At 51.7% G+C, this 24,376-nt stretch overlaps 1 pseudogene; it reads right to left on the bottom strand.

Moving 5' to 3' along the window:
- Positions 1–2,251: 2,251 nt before the first annotated feature.
- The window catches only part of LOC114081985 (spermatogenesis-associated protein 22-like), a 47,055-nt pseudogene continuing 24,930 nt past the window's right edge, over positions 2,252–24,376 (bottom strand).

Here is a 24,376-nt window from a genome sequence, read left to right as displayed (position 1 = left end):
AAAAGGCCAGAAAATGGTGTGTCCCGCAGAATGGCTCCGGGTCCCCGGTGCCCTGGGAGTTGAGATCCCCTAACAGTGTTCTTGGGGTCGCAGGTTTTGAGCACAAGCCTGCCTGCAGGGCCCCACCAAAGGCCAAAAGCCAGGTGTTTGCCAGGAGGAGCTCTCCACCTTGCTCCAAGTCTCCGGGGTGGCGTCCTCCGCAGGGACTCTTCAGCCCTCAGGCCAAAGAGGGTGTCCCAGCCTGGGAGAGCAAGACCCCAGCCACACAGTTCGCTCCCCAGGCGCCAGGTGGCCTCAGGGCTCAGAGGAGACTGGGCCCTGGTGGGCAAGGGGAACTCCCCGACAGGCCCAGAGGACACTGAGCCCTGGCAGGCGAGGGGCGCTCACCCACAGGGCCCAGGGCAGACTGAGCACTGGCGAGGGAGGGGCACCACCCACGGGCCCCAGAGGAGACCCACTGGGCACTGCTGGGCGAGGGGCGCTCACCCCTCAGGACCCAGAGGGGACTGAGGGCCGGGGGCGCTCAGCCTGGGGACACAGAGGACACCGGGGACCCGCGGGCAAGGGGCGCTCACAAGAGGGGCCCCAGAGGTCACTTGTCCCTGGCGCGCCAGGGGGGCTAACCCCAGAGGCCCGGGCACACCGAGGACCTGCGGGCGAGGGGCGCTCACCCGCAGGCCCCGGAGGACAAGGAAGCCTGCTGGGCCCCCCCACAAGGCAGGCGGCTCACCCACAGGACCCCGAGGACACTGGCCACTGGCCGGCGAGGGGCGCTCACCCGCAGCACGCAGTGCAGAATGAATGCCAGGGACCCAGGGGCCCTCCCAGCAGGAGCCTGGGGAAAGGGAACAGGGCTGGGACCCCAGGGAGTTGGGGCGGGGGCCGCCACGCGCGCACCAGCAGCACCCCAGAGCACACTGAGCACTGCAGGGCGAGGGGCGCTCACCAGCAGGGCCCAGAGCGCCCTGGGGACTGCAGGCCGCCTGGGGCGCTCAGCCACAGCCAGCAGGCCAGGCCCAGCACTGCCGAAGGGAGGGGTGCTCATCCCCAGGAACTAAGGAAGCCTGAGCCCCCCGAGGGCCAGGGCGGCTCCCCTCCACACTCAGGGCCGCCCGGAGCACTGCTGGGTGAGGGGCGCTCACCCCCAGAACCCCGAGCAGCCTGAGCACTGGGGGGCTGAGGGAGCTCACCCGCAGCAACCCTGGAGAGTGAGTGCCAGTGGGCCTGGGGCGCTCACCCACAGGGCTCAGAGTCCTGGGCCCCTTTTGGGGAGATGCCCTCAGCCCCAAGTCTCGCTTACCTGGGCCAGGGTGGGACAGTGGTGCCCTTTTCACGGGTCTCAGCAGGTCCTCCATGAAGGTGGGGAGATGTCCTCTGCCAAATCCGCCCCGCTCCTGCCCAGGTGGGCGTTGCTCCGCATCCAAGGGTCCCACAGGGTTCTTCCCTGGGGCCCAGAGAGCGCCCGGTGGCGCGTCCCAGGAGATCCCCACAGGCCTTGGAAATTGGCCCCACATCCACTGGTGCCAGGGACGTCCGCAATCCCGGGCAGGTTGGGGTCACGCACAGGAGCACAGCCCCATGGGCCAAAAGGCCAGAAAATGGTGTGTCCCGCGGATTGGATCCGGGTCCCGGTGCTCTGGGAGTTGAGATCCCCTAACAGTGTTCTTGGGGTTGCAGGTTTTGAGCACAAGCCTGCCTGCAGGGCCTCACCAAAGGCCAAAAGCCAGGTGTTTGCCAGGAGGAGCTCTCCACCTTGCTCCCAGTCTCCAGGGTGGCATCCTCAGCAGGGACTCTTCACACCTCAGGCCAAACAGGGTGTCCAAGCCTGGGAGAACAAGACCCCAGCCACACAGTTCGCTCCCCAGGCGCCAGGTGGCCTCAGGGCTCAGAGGAGACTGGGCCCTGGCGGGCAAGGAGAACTCCCTGAGAGACCCAGAGGACACTGAGCCCTGGCAGGCGCGGGGCGCTCACCCACAGGGCCCAGGGCAGACTGAGCACTGGCGAGGGAGGGGCACCACCCACGGGCCCCAGAGGAGACCCACTGGGCTCTGCTGGGCGAGGGGCGCTCACTCCTCAGGACCCAGAGGGGACTGAGAGCCAGGAGCGCTCAGCCTGGGGACACAGAGGACACCAGGAACCTGCTGGCGAGTTTCGCTCACCCGCGGGGTCCCAGAGGTCACTGGTACCTGGTGCGCCTTGGGGGCTAACCCCAGAGGCCGGGGCACTCCGAGGACCTGCGGGCGAGGGGCGCTCACCCGCAGGCCCCGGAGGACAAGGAAGCCTGCTGGGCCCCCCCACAAGGCAGGCGGCTCACCCACAGGACCCTGAGGACACTGGGCACTGGCGGGTGAGGGGCGCTCACCTGCAGCACACAGTGCAGAATGAAGGCCAGGGACCCAGGGGCCCTCCCAGCAGGACCCTGGGGAAAGGGAACAGGCCTGGGACACCAGGTAGTTGGGGCGGGGGCCGCCATGCGTGCACCAGTAGCACCCCAGAACACACTGAGCACTGCAGGGAGAGGGGCGCTCACCAGCAGGGCCCAGAGCGCCCTGGGGACTGCAGGCCGCCTGAGGCGCTCACCCACAGCCAGCAGGCCAGGCCCAGCACTGCTGAAGTGAGGTGTGCTCACAACCAGGAACTAAGGAAGCCTGAGCCCCTGAGTGCCAGGAAAGCTCCCCTCCACACTAAGTTGGCCAGGAGCACTGTTGGGCGAGGGGCGCTCACCCACAGGGCCTAGGGCAGACTGAGCAGTGGCGACGGAGGGGCACCACCCACGGGCCCCAGAGGACAAGGAAGCCTGCTGGGCCCCCCCACAAGGCAGGCGGCTCACCCACAGGACCCCGAGGACACTGGGCACTGGCGGGCGAGGGGTGCTCACCCGCAGCAGGCAGTGCAGAATGAAGGCCAGGGACGCAGGGGCCCTCCCATCAGGACCCTGGGGAAAGGGAACAGGCCTGGGACCCCGAGTAGTTGGGGCGGGGGCCGCTATGCCTGCACCAGTAGCACCCCAGAGCACACTGAGCACTGCAGGGCCAGGGGCGCTCACCAGCAGGGCCCAGAGCGCCCTGGTGACTGCAGGCCGCCTGGGGCGCTCAGCCACAGCCAGCAGGCCAGGCCCAGCACTGCCGAAGGGAGGGGTGCTCACCACCAGGAACTAAGGAAGCCTGAGCCCCCAGAGGGCCAGGGCGGCTCCCCTCCACACTCAGGTCACCTGGAGCACTGCTGGGTGAGGGGCGCTCACCCTGAGAACCCTGAGCAGCCTGAGCGCTGGGGGTTGAGGGAGCTCACCTGCAGCAACCCTGGAGAATGAGTGCAGGTGGGCGAAGGTCGCTTGCCCCCAAGGCTCAGAGTCCGGGGCACCTTTTGCAGAGTATCCCTCGTCCCCATGTCCCCTGTTACCTGGGCCAGGGTGGGACAGTGGTGCCCTTTCACTGGTCTCTGCAGTTCCTCCATGATGGAAGGGAGATGTCCTTTGCTGGATGTCCCTCCATCCTGTGCAGGAGGAGTGCGTTGCTCCTGATCCACAGGTGTCACAGGGTTCTTCCCTGGGGCCAAGAGACCGCCTGGTGGCATGTGCCTGCTATGGAGGGTCCCCGTGGAGATGCTCACACCCTGGGAAATTGGCCCTGCATCCACTGGTCCCAGAGACCTCCGCAATCCAGAGCATGTGCCAGGCATGCACAGGAGCACAGCCCCAGGGGCAGAAATGCCAGAAAATTGTGTCATGCGGGATGGATCAGGTTCCTTGGGTTTGCGTGCCCTAGGAGTTGAGATGCCCTAACAGTGAGTGGTCTTGGGCTTGCAGGTTTTGTGGACAAGCCTGCCTGATGGGCCACAGCAAAGGCAGAGCAAAGTGTGGCCAAGAGCAAGTATCCATGGTGCTCTCCAAGTTTCCCAGGTGGCCTTGACAGGGACGCTTTATCTCTCAGGCCAAAGAGGGTGTCCCAACCTGGGAGGGAGAGACCCCACCATCCACACAGTTCGCTCCCCAGGCACCAGGGGGCATTGGGATTCAGAGGAGACTGGGCCCTGGTGGGCAAGGAGCTGGGGGGCTCACCCAGGAGGCCCGGGCGCACTGAGGACCCGCAGGTGAGGGGCGCTCACCCGCAGGCCTTGGAGGTCCACAGGGAAGCTTCCTGGGCCCCTACCCCCACCCCTACCCCTGCAAGACAGGCGCTTGCCTGCCCGCAGGACCCTGAGGACACTGGGAGCTGATGGGCGAGGGGCGCTCACCCAAAGGCCGCAGTGCTGCAGCAATGCTAGTGTCCCAGGAGCCCTCCCAAGCAGGATCTTGGTGAGAGGGAACAGGGCTGGGACCTCGCACCCGCAGCACCCCCAAGAGCACACTGAGCACTGCAGGCCCAGGGGCGCTCACCAGCAGGGCCCAGAGCACACTGGGCACCTGAGGCCGCCTGGGGGCACTCCCCCACAGCCACCAGGCCAGGCCCAGCACTGCCTAAGGGAGGGGCGCTCACCCCCAGCAACTAGGGAAGCCTGAGCCCCCGCCGGCCAGGGCTGCTCCCCAATACCCACTTAGGGCTGCCTGAGCACTGCCGGGTGAGGGGCGCTCACCCACAGGACCCACAGCAGCCTGAGCGCTGGGGGGCTGAGGGTGCTCCCCCGCAGGAACCCTGGGGAATGAGCTCAGGTGGGAGAGGGGCGCTCGCCCACAGGGCTCAGAGTCCAGGGCATCTTTTCCAGGGGATCCCTTGGCCCCAAGTCTCTCTTACGGGTCCAGTCTGGGAAATGAGTAAATAGCACTTGTGATGGAGATGCACCCTCCATGTGTCCCAAGGATACTGAACACTGCTTGGCAAGGGGCTCTATCACTAATGTCCCAGGGGGATTTAGTACACCTGTGCATGCGGCACTCATTTGCAGGACCCTCAGTGGACTGAGTTCCACTGGGCAAAGTCTTTTGTCAGCAGTTAATTTCTTATTCCTCATGTGAATTCAGCACTCACTGTTCTCAGATGTCTCTTGTTCTGATGTGACATTAGCGCTGATCTGTAGGTTTCATGGGTTCTTCTCTGTTCATGGAAACAGGGCCCCATTCCTGTGCCTCACTTTGTCCTCTCCACTGTGATCTTAGAAGTGTCTCCAGGTAGTGTGTTGGAGCTCTGCCCACCCTCTCTGCTTCGTATCCAGGATGTTATTGATGTCATAATGGGTGGGGGAGGGTCCGACACAGCTGCTTGGAGAGGGTCCCATGCCCTGAAGACTGTCCTCTAGTCTAACCTTTTGTTGGACCTAATACCTCTGCCTCCATTGGTTCAAGTCAGAGACCTGAAGAGCCCTGGCCAAATTCAGTTTCTGATTCTTGTCCCTTGAATTGAATGATTCCATTGGGGGTGCTGTCTTGGGCATCAGAGGTTTGGGATCACAGTGTAACTGGAGTTTGAGAGCCTCAGTTTCCCATCTAGTTCCTGCTGGTGCCAGGGGCATCTCTGCCTGCTGCTTTCTAAATAGGGACCCCACACCTTGTCTCTAAACCTTGTTTCCTCTGTGTTCAGCCCCGGGAAGCCTAGGTCTCCCCTTTCTCTTCTCCCCTTCTCCAGCCCTCCTCAGGCACATGCAGACTGCCATGCTGCACTGGGTCTTCTGACCCTGACAGGAGTCCCATAGGCTCCTGTGTGGTGCTCATTGAAGGGTGGGAAGAAAGTCCCACCACAGGCCCGGGATCTCTCATAGTCCTCAAGCTCCTCAGCCAGGGGCACTTGTGACCAGGCAGAGCCTGCCTCTCCCCCACAGGCTAGCCCTAGTGTCCCCAGGGCTACATGTCCTTATTACCAACTTGCACCCCCACCACAGACTTCCCCAGGGGGCTGTGGTTTTAAAGGAGCCCTGAGGTGTCTGGGCCCCATGGGGATGGACAGGGATAGAGGTTTGGCTTCAGGACAGCAGCACCAGCTGGGGGTGCGCAGAGTTATGTGCCCTGTTATCTTGAGTGCTGGGCTGGCAGAAGCTAGAGGAAATGATGCCTGGTGACAACAGTCCTCCTGAAAACTTAACTTGATATTCCTAGGACTCTGAAGAGAAGAGACAGATGCTCCCTCCAGGGTGCTAACAGGCCAGAGTCCTAACAGCTGTCAGTGGACTGTGACACACAGCGGTATCACAGTGAAGTAGCACAGAAGAAATAAGGACCTGGAGAAAGGAGAGAAACAGGGAAGGAAAGAGGGACTGCAGCTCTGTACCTAAAAGATCGCCCTCACCTTCAGCCCCAGGCCTGTTTTCCTCCAGACCTGGATTCTTTAAAAGTCCTACAAGTCTTGGAGTCCTGAAAGGCCAGGTAGTTAGTGCCTACAAACTCTGTAGTCCCAGAGCAACTTCACCTAGGATGTCCATGGCTGCCTCGCTTTTGTCCTTTTGTGCTTATGGGTTTGGGGGGTTTTAGTGATAAATTCATCCTTTGGTTTTGCACACTTAAATTATACATCTGTTTTGTTTCAAAGGAAGCTTTTGGCTCTAGGGCCCTCTCTGCTCCTTTTCTGGTAAGCTCCTCTTATTCAAGGGGATTAAAATGCTCCTTAACTATCTTAAAGTTACATTGCTCAAATGGGACTGTCCACCAATCCTCAAATTAACTAGCCTGCACCCTTGAATGTGAATCTGCTTTCCTAAATAAATCGCCTCTCTGAAAAGGAAGGAAGGAAGGAAGGAAGGAAGGAAGGAAGGAAGGAAGGAAGGAAGGAAGGAAATAAATTAACTGTTTGGGCATGGAAGACTTTGATAAAGACTTGCACATAGGATCCTAAAGTGAAGTCATATGACCACGTGCTTCAGCTTGTTTCAGCAGATCACAGCATGACTCAGATCTAACTGCCTGTGTATAGACTTGGTACTTACATACATGGTGCTTTGGCTCATGGCTAAAATCTTAACATAGCAGAATCTCTGACAAATGGGTTAATTTAGACTTTTTAGAGAAAATAAAGGTTTCTTCAAAACTGTAACATGTTTATTTAGTTTTGTTTTTGTTTGGGGCTGGGGTTTCCTGCTTAAGGATTATTACTGTGATTTTAGGGTTTTAGGTTAAAGTATTTTCTATGTATCTCTAATTTCATGAGTAGGTAATAAAGAAATAATTCAAAAATGAATTTGGTGGCCGGTTCTTGTGGCAGACACCCATAATCTCCGCAGCTCAGGAGGCTGAGGCAGGAGGATTGCAAGTTTGAAGCCAGTTTCAGCAACTTAGTGAGGTGGTGAGCAACTCAGTGAGACCTTGTCTCTAAATGAATTTCAAAATAGGCTGAGGACGTGGTTCAGGGGTTAATGCCCCCGAGTTCAATCTCCAAAAATAAATAAATAAATAAATAAATAAATTTGGTAAGAATAAATGGGATAAATGTTTATAAATATATGCAATAGAAGTAAAACATCCAAATAATTTATAAATTAGTTAAAATACTAAGCCATCCTCTACTAAGTATGAATTAAGTACTCGGCTTCTTGAAGTCTGTTTGAAAGGTACTGCATTTGGGTCTGTTCCATGTGGTTCACAGATTCCTCGTACAGAAAAACACTGACATCATCAAGGATTATCTGATCTTCTAATAAGTTTGAGAATTACTATTGTAATTTAAGTGTCTAGGATAAAAAAAAGACTTTAATTAGAAAGTAATCTCATATTAAAGACATAGTCAGTGGACTTTGAGCAATGTAACTTTAAGATAGTTAAGGAGCATTTTTGTCATACATTTTAAAATATCTGGAAGTCAATAATTTGTATAAGGACAAGTTATTGAATACTGAAGCTTTAAAATAGCCACCTTCTATTTTAGGTAGCAGTCAGTTTGAGGGAAACATCTTTTGTTTTGTGGTAGGTGGGCTAACGAAGGCTATTCTGATAGAGGCAGCAGCTCTGGCCCTTTCTGCCTGTTGAGAACCCTTTACTATGTGGCCCAATGCCAGCAGCCATGGCAGGGACGGCAGGGACTTCTCTGCAAAATGTCAGCTGCAGCTCTATTTCTATCACTCCTTGCTTACATTATGTTCTTTAAAATGAACCTTTTAAAATCCCTCTGGTGTTCCAGGAAAATTTTGCAGGATTCAAAAACAAAAATCTTAAGCTAGGTGAGGTGGCACATGCCTGTGATCCCAGCGACTCAGGAGGCTGAGGCAGGAGGATTGTGAATTTGAGGACAAATTAGTGAGACCCAGTCTCAAAATAAAAATGAAAAGTTTGGGGATGCAGCTCAGTGCTACAATGACCCTGGGTTCAATCTCCAAGACCAACAAAAAACAAAAATCTTGAGCTTTTCACACCCAAATCTGCTGTTGCTGGTGATGGTGAGTGACCAGATTTTGCACCTGCACATGGCACTGGTCCATCTGGAATGTGCATATGGTAGGCATTAGAGGGTTTGCAACTGAACTGTCCCCTCAAAGTCCTGTGTTGAAGTCTTGGTCTTCAGGGCAGCAGTGTTCAGAGTGGGGCTTGGGGGAAGTGATCGGATCAAGACAACTCTGACCTCGCTGACAAATCCGTCCTTTACTGGGTCATCTTGGAGGAGAATACTGGAAGGTGGGGAGGAAGGACGAGGGGCGTAGGGAGAGGAAGGGTGATCTCATCCCCAGGCCCTCCCTCTCCCTCTCCTTCCCAGCCCCCAAGAAGCCAGCAGCTTTCCTCTGCCAGGAGCTTCCCCTCATGATGCTCTACCTGGGGCTCAGAGTCAACAGAGCCAGTGACCATGGACTGAAACTCTGGAACTCTGAGCCAAAATAATTATAAGTCAATGTATCCGGTGTTTTGTCACAGGGACAATACTCCAAGTAACAGCACCTGCATTCCTTACAGGTCCATGGTGCTAAATTGATGATAGGTTCCAGGTAAGTTCAGTCTAAGAACCGCTACTTTTAACCCTCTCTGTCACTCAAGTTTGACACAAAGTACCTTTCCACACTGTCTTCCCCTCCAATTGGGCAAGTCCACCAGCAATGAGGGACAAAATCACCTGGTGGAAGATCAGCAACATCTTCAGAGAAAGCCACTCAAGAGGACGAAGTTGGCAGAGTCAAAGGTGTCAGCCCAGAGTAAGTGAGGTGTCCTCCACCAGGCGCAGTATTGGGCTTCCTGGGCACCTCTGCACCTGGGCTCCTTTTGCCTGCTGCTCTACAGTTTGTGACAGTGCTCTGTGTTCAGATATAAGCATCTGCTCTGTCCCAGGTGTCTTGATGGGGTTCACACCATAGCCCAGCAGCAAATGCTGACCAGCCAGATGACACAGCACTCAGAGCCCTCAAGACTGAGGAAAAGACAGAAATTGGGGGAGGGGGGGTAGACTATAATGGGGGCCCATTTAAAGTTAAAGAATGCTAAGAAGCGCCCAAAGATATTTTTTCCTCAGTCCCCAGCCATTTCCTGCTAATCTGTTCATTAAGCTATTTTCTCCCACCCAGCTTCCTATAGGCAAGCACCCCAGATAAAGAAAAGAAACTGGAACTGTACCAAAGCCCTGGTCCCTGAATCAGGAGAATACAGCACAAGTGAGAAAACACATCCATCTGTGGTCTTCTGCGCAGGCCCCCAGCTTGGCAGATTCTACATGTGTGTGTTTCTGAGTTTTGCTCTTCATGAGTGATACTTCCTATAAGTTTCTAAGCTCCATAGGTTGGGAAAAGGCAGGATAGCTGTCTTCTTAGTATGACCAAGCTGCAAGTAGTTTCGTTTTTCCCTTTCTCTATAATTTTCTCTTATTCGGATGCAGGTGGTTTCGACCTAGACTCAGGTTCTAGCCTGTGCTTTGGCAATTCTCTGGGGACCAAGCACCCCATTCCACAGTAGCACAGAGAAGCTCTGTGTTCCCTCCTCCTTGCCTGGTTGCTGACGTTTTATGATGCACCTTTAGACCTTTCTAGCTACCTTTTGATCCTGGGGGTTCACAGAAGCGCCAAATCTGTGCCTAAGATGGATAGAAGTATGGGCCCTTGTCCTTTACCCTCTGGGTCTGATGCTGATGTGAGTACTAAGCACAACCAGGAGATAAGAGTGAAGAGAGGCTTATTCCTCACAGACAGTTAGGAAAGCACTGGAGATAATTCTCAGAGCAATGTGTCCCCCAAAACAAAGCAAGGGGCTTTTACTGGGGACACTTGAGCATATTCCCCTAGGAGACTCATGGCCAGATGCAGAGGTGGGCACACTGCTGGGCATGCTCAGTTGGAGGTCATATAGCACATCCTCAAAAAAAAAGTAGAAAAGAAAAAAAAAAAGGCAACTGGGGATGCCTCTGGGCAGAGAATTCAGTATTGCAATGAGCAAAGTTCATTCTAGGTCACCTAAAAACAGTGAGTCAGTGATCAGGGGCTTGGGCTGGTTCCTTGTAAGTTGCCCTGGAGAGTTTGGTCTGAAACAAAACACCTCTGATGGAGCATTAAGTCATTTACAGGGGCAGCAGCTCCTCCCTTCCCCTGAAAACAGAGGTATTTGCCCCTAACTGTACCGCGGCTGACACTGACGCAGGTTGGAGTCGGAACTGAGTTGTCCACACTGGACAGAAAGCTGTCACAGGGCTGAAAGAGAGTGGACAGGCCTAGGCACAGTCTAGTTGACAGCATAGAGAGGAGTTGATGTGAGAGGAAGTGGCATTCAGAGCAGAGCACAGCCAGGGCGCAGCCAGAGGTTATGTGGCAATAAGATGCAACAGTCCTTAGGATGCCTGCCTCTGACGGACATCTCCAAAATGTCACTGGTTTACTTGGTTACTCTTAATGTTTCTTTATGTCAGTGACAAGGCAGATGAGTAAGTAACTTGTAGCAGACAGTGTAGGAAACATCAGAGGCACAGGCCTTGAGAGTGAGCAAACAGGACTAGGGAGCTCCTTGGGGACTCACTGGGAAGATGCAGTAAGAAAGAAGGATTCACAGAAGGATTCACAGGGCTGACCCCTGATGGGTTCTCTGAGGCCAGGGGAAGCTAGGAGCTCAGCCAGATGGGTCTCCATGCATTTCTGAAGGGAGACTTTCTTGATAGCGCAGGAGCACTAAGATAACTTCTGACCCTAGTGCCCACATCAATGCAGGACTGACTTGAAGATGAAGCCCTCAGAATAGAGAGGACACGATGACAGTCTGCAGAGGACTAACTGGGACCAGAGGTTCCCCCAGCCAAGCTTGAGGGGTACAGGTTGCTGAAGGACCTCAGCTCCTGAGACCAGTGTCAACAGTGACAAACCTGGATGGCACTGCCAGTGGACCACCGATGAGAGCCCACCCACTCCCCCAACACCCTGCAGTGCTCTCTGCTCCCACCCTGCTCCCACTGGGCCTCCCACTCCACCTTCACTCATCACAAAGTTCTCCTGCATGACTTCCTGTGTCTGACTTTGAAATTTCTCTTACTGGAACATAAGAACAGAGGTTGAGAGCTTCAGCTCCCCTATCTCCTACGACAAAAGTTCATGAAGGAATAAGGCCTGAAATAAGGGAAAGAAGAAGCCCAATCATGGCTGGAAGTTCTAACTTCTCTTTTAGGAATAGAACAAGAGGATTAAAGACTCACTAAGAATAGAAGAGACCTGAAGGACACGATTAGCCACTTGCCACGCCCCATATCTACAATCACGAAGTGAAGTGACTGTAAAATGAACAGTCTTCCCAAGTTCACTGAACCATCATGGTACAGCCCATCCCCACCCACAAAAAAAGCACCAATAAATCTCAAAAGATAGCACTGCTTCAGAGTAAGACCAAGACAGAAGCAGATTTGCAGCAGGTAAAGTAAGACATTTAGAAAGCGCTGTCTAATTGGAATGGCACTGCCAGTGGACCAGTTATAAAGCAAAAAGAGGGCTGGGGTTGTAGCTCATTGGCATAGCCCTTTGCCTAGCATGTGTGAGGCACTAGGTTCGATCCTTAGCACCACATAAAAATAAACAAATAAAATAAAGGCATTTTGTCCAAGTACAATTACAAATTTAAAAAAAAGCAAAAGAAACAAGTGAAATTAGTGTTAATAACATACTTTATTTTAACAAATATATCTAAAATATTATCATTTCAACCTGTAATGAACATTTTTCTTTTTCTTTTCTTTTCTTTTTTTTTTTTTTTTTTTTTTTTTGTAGTGTTGGAGATCAAACCCAGGGCCTCACCTGTTAGGCAAGCATTGAACCACTGAACTACACCACAGCTCTGTGATATCTTGTGGTCTTTCTTTTGAACTGTTTTAAAACCCAGGTGTATTTTGTACTAAAACAGTACCTAAATCTGTACTAAGTACATGTCAAGTGCCCAACAGCCACATGTGGCCAGGCACATTAAAGAACTCAGACCCGGGAATACCCCAAATGTCTAAGATAATGTACATCTCAAATTCCTGTGGTTCAGAGAAGAATCCAGAAGGAAATCAGACAGTGTGTGGAACTGAGTGACACTGAAGGCCCAACATATCAAAACAATAAAGGAAGCATCAAAAGTGGCACGTAAGCCAGGCACACCTGTAATCTCAGCACCTCAGGAGGCTGAGGCAAGAGGATAACAAGTTCAAAGCCAGCCTAAGCCACTTAGTGAGGCCCTAAGCAACTCAGCAAGACACTATTTCAAAATAAATATAAAAAGGGCTGGAGATGTAGCTCAGTGGTAGAACACCCTAGGTTTAATCCCCAGTAGGAAAAAAAAGTGTTGAAAACGTGGATAGAAACAAAGATACAAAACCCATGATAGGAGTCTGCTCCTTCAGAAGATGAAAGGAAGAGCAAAATTAAATGTTGTTCTTGAGGGGTCTTGATACCCACCGTAGCAGGACTTCTCCTGGGGAGTCCCAGTCCCATTAACTTGCAGGAGGCCTTGCTCAGGCTGATTCTTGGTTGGGACCTCAGTAGTGCTCTCATTTGGGGCTGTCTACACTGACCTCCAGCAGCAGCTCCAGATATTCACAAGAACCCAACCCTGCAATTTCAGTAACCTAAGAGGAAATGGACTATGTCCTTAAAAAACACAACTTAAGAAAACCTACCAAAAAAAAAAAAAAAAACTAAGTAAGGCTATATCTAAAAAAATTAGTTGAAATAGCTATCAAAGAAAACTCCAAGGTTTTTGTAGATGGATTCCATCTGAAATTTAATGATGATCTTGATTATAAGCAAACTCTTTTAGGAAACACGAGGAGGACTCTATCTGCTATGGACACCTGAGAGAGGTTTTGCTACTAGAGGACTTGGACACCACATTAGACCATCTGGGCCTAAGACAGAGGCCACGAGGCCTCAGAGGGACCTCTGAGGTAGGAGCCTGTGGGCCCCCAGTGATCCTAGGACACTGCGAGGGTGCTGGGAGCTGTGCCTCCCCATGGCAGAGCAGCTCTTAGACATGTTCTGGTGGAAACCAACAAGGCAGGCCTGGCCAGGGCTTTTCCACCAGAAGGCTGCCAGGAAGGGCCTTGTGGAAAGACACAGAAGCTGGGGAGGTAGAACAGAGGCTTTCTGTTGCCCTAATGGCAGAGGTGAAGGGTGGAGAGTTGGCAAGGCAGCCTCTAGTCATGCAAGGCTCCTGGTGGTGTGGGTGCCAACAGAGGAGGGAGGCATCGGTCCTCACCTCCCAGGCATGGAGAATAAACAGCTACAGCTTCCTGGGATCTCCCCAGAGCCTCCAAGTCTTGGCCTGAGTTTAGGGGGAGGTTGGATTTCATCCTGTCACTTCCTCCAAACTCAGGAAAAAGTCTTGAGAGCAAGGAGGACCCAGGGCCTGAGGGATCCTGACCACAGGGCAGGCAGGCCTCAACTCCCCCAGGTCCCTCTCTCCTTCCACCAAAGGCTGAACTAGTAGATGAGGGTGTAGTTGGGAGGTGGGGCCTTTGGGAGGAATCCAAGCTGCTATTAAAGGCCCCGGGGTGTGAACACCCTCTTCTCCTCTGCCATCCACCACAGTGTCCAGAAGGTACCTCAGATCCTGAGTTGGACCTGCTGCATGTTGTTCTTGGACTTCAGACTACAGAACCGTGAGAGTAAATCTCTGTTCTTTATAAAGCAGACAGTCTGTGGCATTCTGTCACATCAGCACCACATGGACTAGGACCAGGGGAAGCCCAGAGTTGGACAGGGAAGGACAACACACCTACAGTCACTTTGGGTGGGATAAAGGTGGGGATGGGTCCACCCTGCCCTCTCAGTCCAGGCTCTGGGCTGGTCTGTCTCATTTCTCCTTGGTACCCACCCAGTGAGAGTCTGAGAAATGAATGACTGAATGGCAAGTAGTGACTTAGGACTCACCAAACCCAACGGCATGAGACATGTACTCAGAGACTGTCTGGCCACCCCTCCAGTCCATCTAGCCACATGCATATGGCTTGTTGGGCTGTGCACTCACCTGGCAGATGTCTGCTGCCCATATTTCCTATGCAGACCACACCTACTCCTCTCCTGTCTCTGCCTGTGCCCTTCACCTCACTGCAGCCTCTGCAGCTGCTCCCACTCCCCATGCACAGCCTCATTCCCAGCCCTGCCCCATCCTCGGGGGGCACCAGGCCTCAGTCTACCTGGGTCTGAGCTCTTCAGGGAGGATACAGCTCAGTGTTCCCCACAGGATCTCCTCCAATGACCCAGGGGACCCCCAGAGGCTATGCTCCTCGCTCACACACACACACACACACACACACACACACACACACATACACACACACACGCCCTCAGACACACATGGACACATGAGCCCACATGTACAGCCTGAAAGCACAATGGAGAACTCGGGGAAGGATCTTGAGGGTGGCAGGGATCCCTTTGCTATGGCTCACACCAAGCTCACTTCAATTGATCATTTGGTTCTCCAGCTTTATTTTTTATTACAAATGTGATTCAATCCCTGTGGAAAGTCCTGTCAGTCATCTCATAAATAAACATTACACACTGGGGCTTTCACATTATTTTCCTAGCTGGATTTAGAAAGTACAGTGATTTTGATTGGATTTTTTTAAAAACGAGAAATAGAACAAAATAAGGTACTACTGAACAGGATGGAAATATAGAGCATACCACATACACGCAGGATTCCTATGCACCATTTATAATGGAAAATATATTCCTTCCAGTGTCTTTTAGTAATAAAAAATAAGTTCAAAAATACACTTGCTAGGGCTCAGCCTACTGAAAGTTAAAGGGATGAGAGGCAGCTTTCCATTGCTGTGATAAAATACTTGAGAGAAACAACTTGCAAGGAGGAAAGATTTCAAAGGTTTTAGTCCATGGTTATTTGACCCTGCTGCTCTGGCCTGTGGCAGCACAGCATATAATGGCTGAAGTGTGTGGCAGAGGAGGCCTGTCCACCTCATGGCATCTGGGAGGCAAAGAGACAGAGCAAAGGCCAGGTCCCCAAAGACCTAACCTCCTCACAACAGGCCTCATCTCCTGAGGATTCCACCATCTCCCCAAAGCGCCACTAACTGGAACCAACCTTCAACACAGGGGCCTCTGGTGGACACTTATCTAGACCACAGCAGGGTGCAAGTAGCCTCCAGAAGCAGAGTGTGGAACTGCAGGGGCCCAGTCGTGGTTCACTGGTGTGCTGGGCAGGCACTAGTCTCTGCCCTGGATCATGGGATCAAATATCCCAAGGCCAGAAAGAGTTCTCAGTACAAATCCAGCTGATGCCAGCCTGGGGTGGTGTCATCCCAACTGAACCCCTCTCCTGACCTTTTATAGTCTGAATGTTTGCCTGACCCCAAATTCAAATGGACTCCTCAACCTTAATGTGATGTTATAAGGAGGGAGGCCTCTGGGACTTGCCGAGGTTAGGAGAATGGACTCCTTCATAAGTGCCTTAGACACCAGGCCCAGTGAGCTCCCTACCCAGTCCCCCAGGTGAGGTATAGTGGGAAGAGCAGACTCCAGATCTGCTGTGCCTTGATCCTAGTCTGCCAGACTCCAGAACCCTGAGCATATATTTCTGTTGTTTATGAGCTACTCGGTTTGGTTTTTTGTTGGCAAAGCCTGAATGAACTAAGACAACTAGTACCGAGAGCAGACAGGCTGTAGCAAATACTGTTATGAATAACTAATTAGAAAAAAATTAAAAATTATATTTTAAAAATAAAAAACAGGACACTCTCTTAAATTTCTCATATTTTCCATCTCAAAATGTAATAAATAAATAGTAAGTAAAGCTAAACCCACAACTTGCCTTGGCGTCGCCCACCTGGCCCAGGAGGTTTCCTTCCTGAACCCTCTGTCCTCTGGCCTGCGAGGTTTCCTTCTCGACCGTTGGGGGCGCGCGCGAGGTTTCCTTCGGAACCTTTAGGGGGCGCTAGGCAGCGGGCACGCGGCAACCCACCTCCCTGCTCCTCTCTGGGCGCCGCGGAGGGCTTTCTGCGGGCGCCTGCTCAGACTTCACAACGAGGCTGGGGTGCAAAAGGTCTTGTGCCACCAGCAAGAGGGTTAGGCTTCAGTCCCAGCAGGGCGCTAGCTTGATGGAATGCCTCTTCTCTTGAGCGTGAACCTCCTGGCCATGCTTCTGATCCCAGCTACAGGGGAGGCTGAAGCAGGAGGATCTCAAGTTCCGGCCAGCCTGTGCAACTAATTGAGACTCTCTTTCAAAATAAAAAGTGGCTCAGTGGTAGGGCACCGCTGTAGGGAGGACGCTCTCCAAGCCTCGTGGCACACCTGGCCAACTCATTTCCATCCAGGAACTGGCCTTACCCATGGCCAACTGTGAATGGGGTTTGAGATTGCCAGCTTGCACTGCCTGGCCAGGGAGACTGCACTAGGGAGGAATGGGAACAGGGACTGTCCCGCCAGGAGGCACTAGTGGTTGCTAGGGCAGTGACTCCAGCAAGTGTCCCAAAGCAGGGTTACCTTTGCCCATGCAGAGATTCAGAAACTTGGAAATTGAGGGAGGTAATGTAATGCCTATGAGGACAGCAGTGCTCGCTAAGATGCCCTACCCTTCAAAGGGACAGTGACACTGTGTAGGGGTTGACAGGCAGAGAGGATGGGTGTGAAGGTGGGAGAAACACAAAGTCCTGTGGTCCATTTTCCAGAATTGAGTATTTAGCTAGCCATTTTAACTACAGTCCTTCCCTTTTTCCACAGTTTTAAAGTGAGCCAAACACATAGATGGTAGGCCCTGAGGGCTTCTTATCAGAGCAAGGGGCAGTGCTGCCTTAGGGATAAAAAGAGGCAGCCTGCCCACCCCAGGGTGCTTTCTCACTGAACTGTTCCAGAGCACATCCTGCTGCAGAAGTAATGTTTGCCTTGCTGAGTGACTTGAGCAGTGCCTGATTTCTTGCAGCACAGGGTATTTCCAACAAGGGGCTCACCAGCCTGAAGGCCCACTGCAGCTGCAAGGCAGGCACTGCAGGGAGACTGGAACATGGGGTGGAGACACTGGGTGACTGAAGGAACCTGGAACCTTTCCAGCTCAGACTCTTTCCCCTCTGGCCACAGGTGCATCTGAGTGTCAGCTGCCGGACCCTCACCATGCACTCAGCACCCTGGGCTGAATAGGGAGACGGAGCTGGGTTTTTATTACTGTTTATACATTGTCTTGGTCTAATCTTGAGACTCCAGCTGGAGCTGGCCAGTATGGTCCTTGAGCAGCAGTTAAGTTCAGTCCCCAACCACTTCCCTCCTCCTGCTAACAGGAAGCTCTGCCCTAATAGCCTCAGGGCCCAGTGTAGGACAACAAGGGGCAGTCTTATCCTCCTTTGTCCACCCAAATTGTTCAAATTAACCAATCAACAGAAAGCAGGAAAAACCTAGCTACCCCTACCCTGTGAGCCATTGTCAGCCCCCTATAGCTCCAGAGGGCCCTCACCCAGCCCCAGGAACACCCCCTGTGGCCCTACCTGGCAGCTTCCTCTTGGTTAGAGCTCTGCCTTCCATCTCCCCAGGGTCACTGTGGGAGTCCACATTGAAAGACCCTTTAAACCTTCTGTAACAGGGGTCTGGGCAGCCTCTGGCCCCAGCCCCAGGAGGATGAGGCAGGGTGATCCACAGGAAGATGCCCTGAGTGTGAGAAATAGAAAGTCTGATGCCTCTTTTTTACAGTCTTGTATTCAGCCTTTATTGGATCCAAGGCAGCCTTTCCCTTTTGGCGGCCCTAATTCTAAAATTAGCCAACCATGTAGATTATAACCCGAATTCTTCTGGTGGGAGTGAAGGGTGTTGCTGCCTTAGGTTGGAGACCAGCTGACTGCCCACCAGGGCACACTTGCTGGCCAGGTTCCTTAGCAGCCGTCCGCAAGAAGCAAAGTTTGCCTTGCCTACCCACTTTTTGAGCATGCATTTTACTTCTTGCAGCACCTTGGAATTTCTAACAATTTTGGCGGCCAATGTGGGGCTTCACACACTACTCGGGGGTCATGGGGACCTTCCTCTTAGGAGAAGACATGTCTGCTGCATTATTGGGGTGGTCTCAGAGCAGGAGAGAGGAAACTACCCTCCCTGAGGCTGACAAAGGACCCCAAACCCAACAAAAATTGAAAGTGCATCAGAGACACAGGCAAAGGGCCCAGGCAAGTGCCCAGGTGGCCAAGTAATTCTATGCATAGACTAAGGTAGGAAAATCTATTCTCAGTTTTGAGGGAGAAGTGCTCCTTGGTGGTTGGCCCATCCTCAGAAGTTTGTGAGTGTGTGTGACTCACAAACTCAAGAACTCAGTCCTTGTCCCCAATGTCAACCCAATAAAGAGGATGTAGTTTGAGAAAAAAGCAAAGAAATTTTATTTCTTTGGTAACAAAGGACAAACACAGGGGACTCCTGTCCCAGAGGCTGTGATTCTGCCCATCAAGGAAAACAGAGGGCTTTTAAAAGAAGCTGTTCAGTGGGTCCAGGTGCACCCTGATGGTGAGTTGAAATTCACTTGTCAATTGGAGAGACAGTCACTTCCCAGTTCTTCAAGTGACATCTCTTTCCTATGGAGGACAGATGAGTCTTTTTCTCCCCCCCCCCCAGGTTAGGGAGGGAGAGAAAGGAGAAGAGGAAAAGAAAAACACATCCTTCTTAAAATAAGCAGCCAGTGCTATATGAAGGTGAAGTGGATCACTGTTATAAGATCACACACAGAAAATCAGTATGGGAGGGTATTCAAGAAATTCCTAAATAAGATGGAGCATACAGGGACCTAAAATATGCAAGAAATCCCCAGAATAGGGGATTGAACACATGTTGAGGTCACAGGGTGTGTAAGAAATCCTCAATAAGGGGGATTGAATGGGGAGAGGGAAGGAGAAATTAAATGCACAGGGGGTAAGCCAAAATAAACTAAACTGGAACAGATCTCAACAGATTAGCAAGCAGTCTTTGTTCAGCAACAGCAGAATATCTCATTTTCAGTGGAGAATATGGCAACTGGTTGCATGAGGGGTCTTTTTTTATAGGGTTTAATGAGAGTTAATCATAGCAGAAAGTTTAATGTGACTTAATAATTAGGTGCCCATTGAGCAATCAGGAAACTAGTTGTATAGGTTTAAAATCTAACTCAGGGAAACAGTAGTAAAAGCTTGAAACTCATTTTTACTGGGATGAAAGTCCAGAGTCCAGAGCCTGTTGTTTGCCTCCTCCACCGAAGACCCAAATGTCACTCAATGGGAAAGGACGAGCCCAGGGGCCCATAGTTTGCCTTTTCCTCCTTCCCCCCAGGATCACACTGTCCTCCTTTTCTCCCTGGGGACTGTCATTCCCCTTTTCTATTTTTCATATCCTTCACAGGGGGAAATTCAATTACAAGAATCTAACAAAAATGAGGAATAAAAATTAAAGAGCTAAATACGGGTAAGAACAATGGAAAGAATCCATATGTACAAAATCTTTTCTTTTTTTTTTTTTTTTTTTGCCTTTAAAGAGTTCTGAGCAAGAACTTGAACAGTGATAACATGGAATAAGAATATCATAGTTAGTCTTTTTCAAACATGGGAAGTACACCCGGAGGAGGCCAAGTGTAGACGTATTAATGAGCACCATCAAGGCATATTTCAAATGTAAATGACCTTGAGGCTCCCCTGTGGGAACTAACATCTCTAGCCAACTCCTTTCTCCCAGAGGTGGAAATCTGAAGATGGAGGTGAACCCAGATGGAAGTTACAGGAAGAAATTAGGGTGAACCCAGGGGGAAAGTAAGACTGTGGCCTTGATACAATGACTGTTTAACATACCTTTTGCTCCATGCTCTACCCAGAACCATGTATAAACTCCTAAGCTGGCACACCAAACTGGGTTTTTCTGCTGTCAGGGCCCCTCCCACATGGCAAGATTTATCCCTTCTCCCTTAAGTAAATCTTGCTCCTTGTACTCTTCTCTTCCATGATTGTCTGTGGATTTTATTCTTCAAAATTGGGGAGACAAGAACCCAGAGGAAACTGGCGAAGTCCTCCATGAGGCCATAGGAAGCCACGCTCCTCCTGGGCTCCTCCTGGGCACTGGAACCACCAGCTGAATGCTATCTTGACACTTCTCAACCTCAAGGACCTTGACTTATATGTAAATCTCAGAGAGGTTCCTTGTCTGCCACAAGCTGTGCATACAGGGAACTTTGTCATCACGGTAATTGCCATTCTCCACCAGAGGGCAGGGTGGCAACAGCTCTGATCTCCATGATCCTGAGGCTCTGGCCCTGCAAAGGCACAGTCACCCTGGAATTGAGGGAGGAAGCATACACACACATGCCAGGTGCACATTATATAGGACAGAAGAGGCTGGACACCTGAAGACTTTTCAAGAAGCAGGTTTACTGACTGTGGGGTCCAGAGGGCTATCGCCTAAAAGATTCTCTGGACCCTGAGTCTGGAAATTCTTTGAACTTTATACCCAGTGGGAGGAGGGGTTTGAAGGTTTCCATGACAAGTGCTTTTTGTTCCATTTTTTAAGACTAGACAGAGTTTGTACAAGCTTTTTCTTCTTCTTCTGCAAACCTGGTATTTAAGTAAGAGAAAAATACCAACCACAATGCCCCCTGCAGATGTTTGTCTGATATCCTGTGTAAAAAGCTTTCTGAAAAAAAGAGGAAATTATGTTACAAATAGGATGGGAGTTTCAGGTTAATTATAGTAAGGGTTGTCAGCTTGAGGGGCATTGTGGTTACATATCACACAACACACACACAACCCAGCACACATGTCACACACACTCACTCAACACACAGTAATACAACTCACAAGCCACAAAACACACCATCCTGTACAATCAACACATGATATGCCCAACACCCTACTATACAATACAAACATAGCACACACAGGACAGGTACACATCACACACACACTTTACACACACTTCACACACACCACATATGTACACATTACATACTCACGCCATTCTTTGAATGCTATTGAAGTGTTTTTGTGGCTCATTATATGGTCAGTGTATGGACATGTGTCCCTATGTCCTGAGGCTTCAGATCATGGTCCCTGTGCCATGTGGGGTGGCCATGGGGGAACTGGGGTCTGGAGGAGGGCCTCACGCTCCCCTGGGGCTCATCCTCCTGGGCCCTGTTGACCACCCACCCCGTACCCCAGCTGCCTCTGGTGATACTGAGGGATCAGGGCCCAGCCCTCTCGCTGCCCATCAGCTCAGGCCATACCTGGGAACCCACAGGTTAGCAGCCATACCACACAACCCAGCATCCCCATGCTCTAGAGCTGTGGGCTCCCTCCACCCCTCACCCACACAGCCTTTCCTTCTGCTGGCCCAGATGCCAGGGGCTTCAGCCCATGCAAGTTACATGGTATCCTCCATTTTCTCTAGTGGGATGGACTCCAGCTGCTGCTTCCTGGAATGCAGAACGGGGAGGGGAAGGGGCTATTAATCATGGGGTGGGGCTCCAGGGTGGGGCTCAGAGACCCTCCTCTCTGAACTCTCCCTCTAGTCCTGACTGTGCCTAGCGACCTGCTCTGAAGCCCAGGAGTAGCTTGGGGTGGTCTGGGCAGGTGGAGGCTCCATGCCCTTAGGAGAACTTGCTCTGGGGTCCTAGCACAGGGGGAAAAGGGAAGAAAGGTGGGGAGTCCAGGAGAGAACTGAGGGGACCCTGGAAGCTAGAATACCACAGGCCCAGGCTGGTCATGCCCACCAGCTGTGTAGGGGACATGGACAGCGCCTCAGTGAGCAGCCTAGGTTCAGCAGGCGGTGGACCCTTGGGAGTCCCAGAAGGGGAGCAGGCATTGGGGAAAACCTTTTCTATTCTTGGGGCCCAACAATCTGGAGTCTCTGCTGACTGTATTGGGGCATTCGCCAGCATCAGAAATAAGAGGAGACAATATAAAAAGGAAAAATGGATTTAATCTCAATTTGGCCAAAATGGAGGAAGAAGCTGATCTGCCTCTACCCTACCATAGAAGCACTGTGGTCTTCAGGAATGAAGCCAGGAGACACCAGGGAGAAGCTGATCTGCCTCTGCTGTCCCACAGAAGCACTGTCATCTACGGGAATGAAGCTGGGAGATGCAAATGTGTAGATCTGGGGGACCCTGTTAGTCATTGTGGGGAGATCCATCCAGCCTTGAATTCTCCTAGCCCAGCCAAAGCTCCCAATCTGGGCATGGGACAGTTCATCTTCAGGGAACTGGGATGTTGGCAGGAAATGACAGGGACTGAGAAAAAAAGAAATTTGGAGCTTCTTTGAAATTTTCTGAATTTATTTGTGCCCCATCACATTTCCCTGTATTGTCCATCCTGTAGTCTTGAGGGATGTGGGGCTCTTTATTGAGAAATTGGTGGTGACATCCCCTCAAGGGCACCGAGAACCTGAGGGTAAAAAGAGCCAAGTGCAAAGATTCCCACTGGCTTGACCTAACAGAGGACTTGGGAACCCTCTTCCTAAGCCTTGGCAATGCCCACTTTGGGTAGGGTTAGCATGTGCCCATCTTCATTATGACAATCCCCCCATCTCTGAATAACTTTTTCTGAAGACATCATTGATTGTCCCACCAAGTAGTCTAGGCCCATGTCATTGGGATGGACTTGTCCCATCTTTTGGTCTGATCTGGTCCCTCATCAGAGGGGAAGTGACAGATTATTAAGAGTCAGTATCAAAAGATCCTTTTTTAGTCAAGTTTGAGAAAGAAAACAGGCTTAGAAAGAGTGGTTCCCAGGCTAAGCTTTTACCAGAAGTCCTGAAGCACCTGCCTGGGGTCCTCCAGGTGCAGCACCAAGTGGGCTTGCAGTGGAGGTGTGGCCCTGGTCAGCATCTGCCCTCCTGCTCAGCTCCAGACTCCAGGTTCCCTGGCTGCAGTCACTGTCCTGTGCAAGTTCCCAGGACTCCCTTTCACAGCATGGGACTCTACTTCTCTCCAGGGCTCTGTGAGTATCTACCATGAAGTCACTGGAAATGCCTCTAAGGACGTGGGCCTCACAGCACATGCTTAGACCGACCTCCCATCTCATTCCCCATCCTCCCAACCCTGTGTGCATGGAGTACTTTGCTATCTGAGCCCCCTACACTCCCCTCATTCACCCTTGGGGTACGTGCACCTGAGTGTAGTCCCCAAACCCAGACCCTTTCTTCAGTGGTACAGATAGAAGCTCCCACATCTCCTCTGCCTCATCCTCCACCTTCAAAAGTGTGGATCCTGCACATCTATCTGGGAGTCCATCTGTGATCGGGGGCAGGTTCCCAGAGGACCCAGTAGTGAAGTCAATGTGGCATAATCACAGTGACCAGGTGACCCTGGCTGTTAACTTATACTCAGGGTGGTTGGGAAAACATTCTATCTGCAATTAAATCCTTTCTTCATTTTGTTACAAAACAGCACACAGTGCTGTGGAAACCTTGGGGAAGGTGGAGAAGATCAGAGCAGGAGGAAGCGATGGCCTGCATGGAGGAGCACTCCAGACCTTTACCTCTGAACCACGGCGGTGTCTGAGTTCTGTGAGCAGGGAAATGGAAGCCATCAGAATCAGGGAAGTGTTGCACATTTGGCTGCCATAGCTGACCTGGAAGGCACTTGGTAGGTGCCTCCACTCCACCTGACCAGTGCTGGACATGGCCATTGCCTTCTCTCCACTTGGCAGGTATGAGCAAGGCCATCATCACAGAGGGTTGGGGACATCTGTGGTCTGGGTTTTCCAAAAGAGCCAATGCTCCCTTTGCATCTGGGAGATGGCATATATTTTTACTTACCTTTCACTACAACCACTTCTTCCGTGCAGGGGCACAAGTGCCTCTCAGGTCAGTGTCATTCCTCCAGCCACATGGGGTAGGTCCTTTTTTCTAGTTCTGTCCCTTTCATCTATAAACTGGACCTATCATCTCAGGCCTGGTCAGGAGCACAATCTGCAGCCACACTCCCAGCCAAAGACAAAAACTACCCCAGCCCCCATGGGCTAAAGACTCAGGAGGCTCCCAGAACCTGTCAGAAGTTCACTCCAGATGAGACCTCACCACCCTGAGTGTGGTGACTGGGTTAAAACATCCATAGAGCCTGATGCAATAGCCACACCTGCAATGCCAGCTA

The sequence above is a fragment of the Marmota flaviventris genome, chromosome 17 (assembly GCF_047511675.1).
Source record: "Marmota flaviventris isolate mMarFla1 chromosome 17, mMarFla1.hap1, whole genome shotgun sequence".
NCBI classification, from domain to species: domain Eukaryota; kingdom Metazoa; phylum Chordata; class Mammalia; order Rodentia; family Sciuridae; genus Marmota; species Marmota flaviventris.
This window is presented reverse-complemented; position numbering and strand designations above follow the sequence as displayed.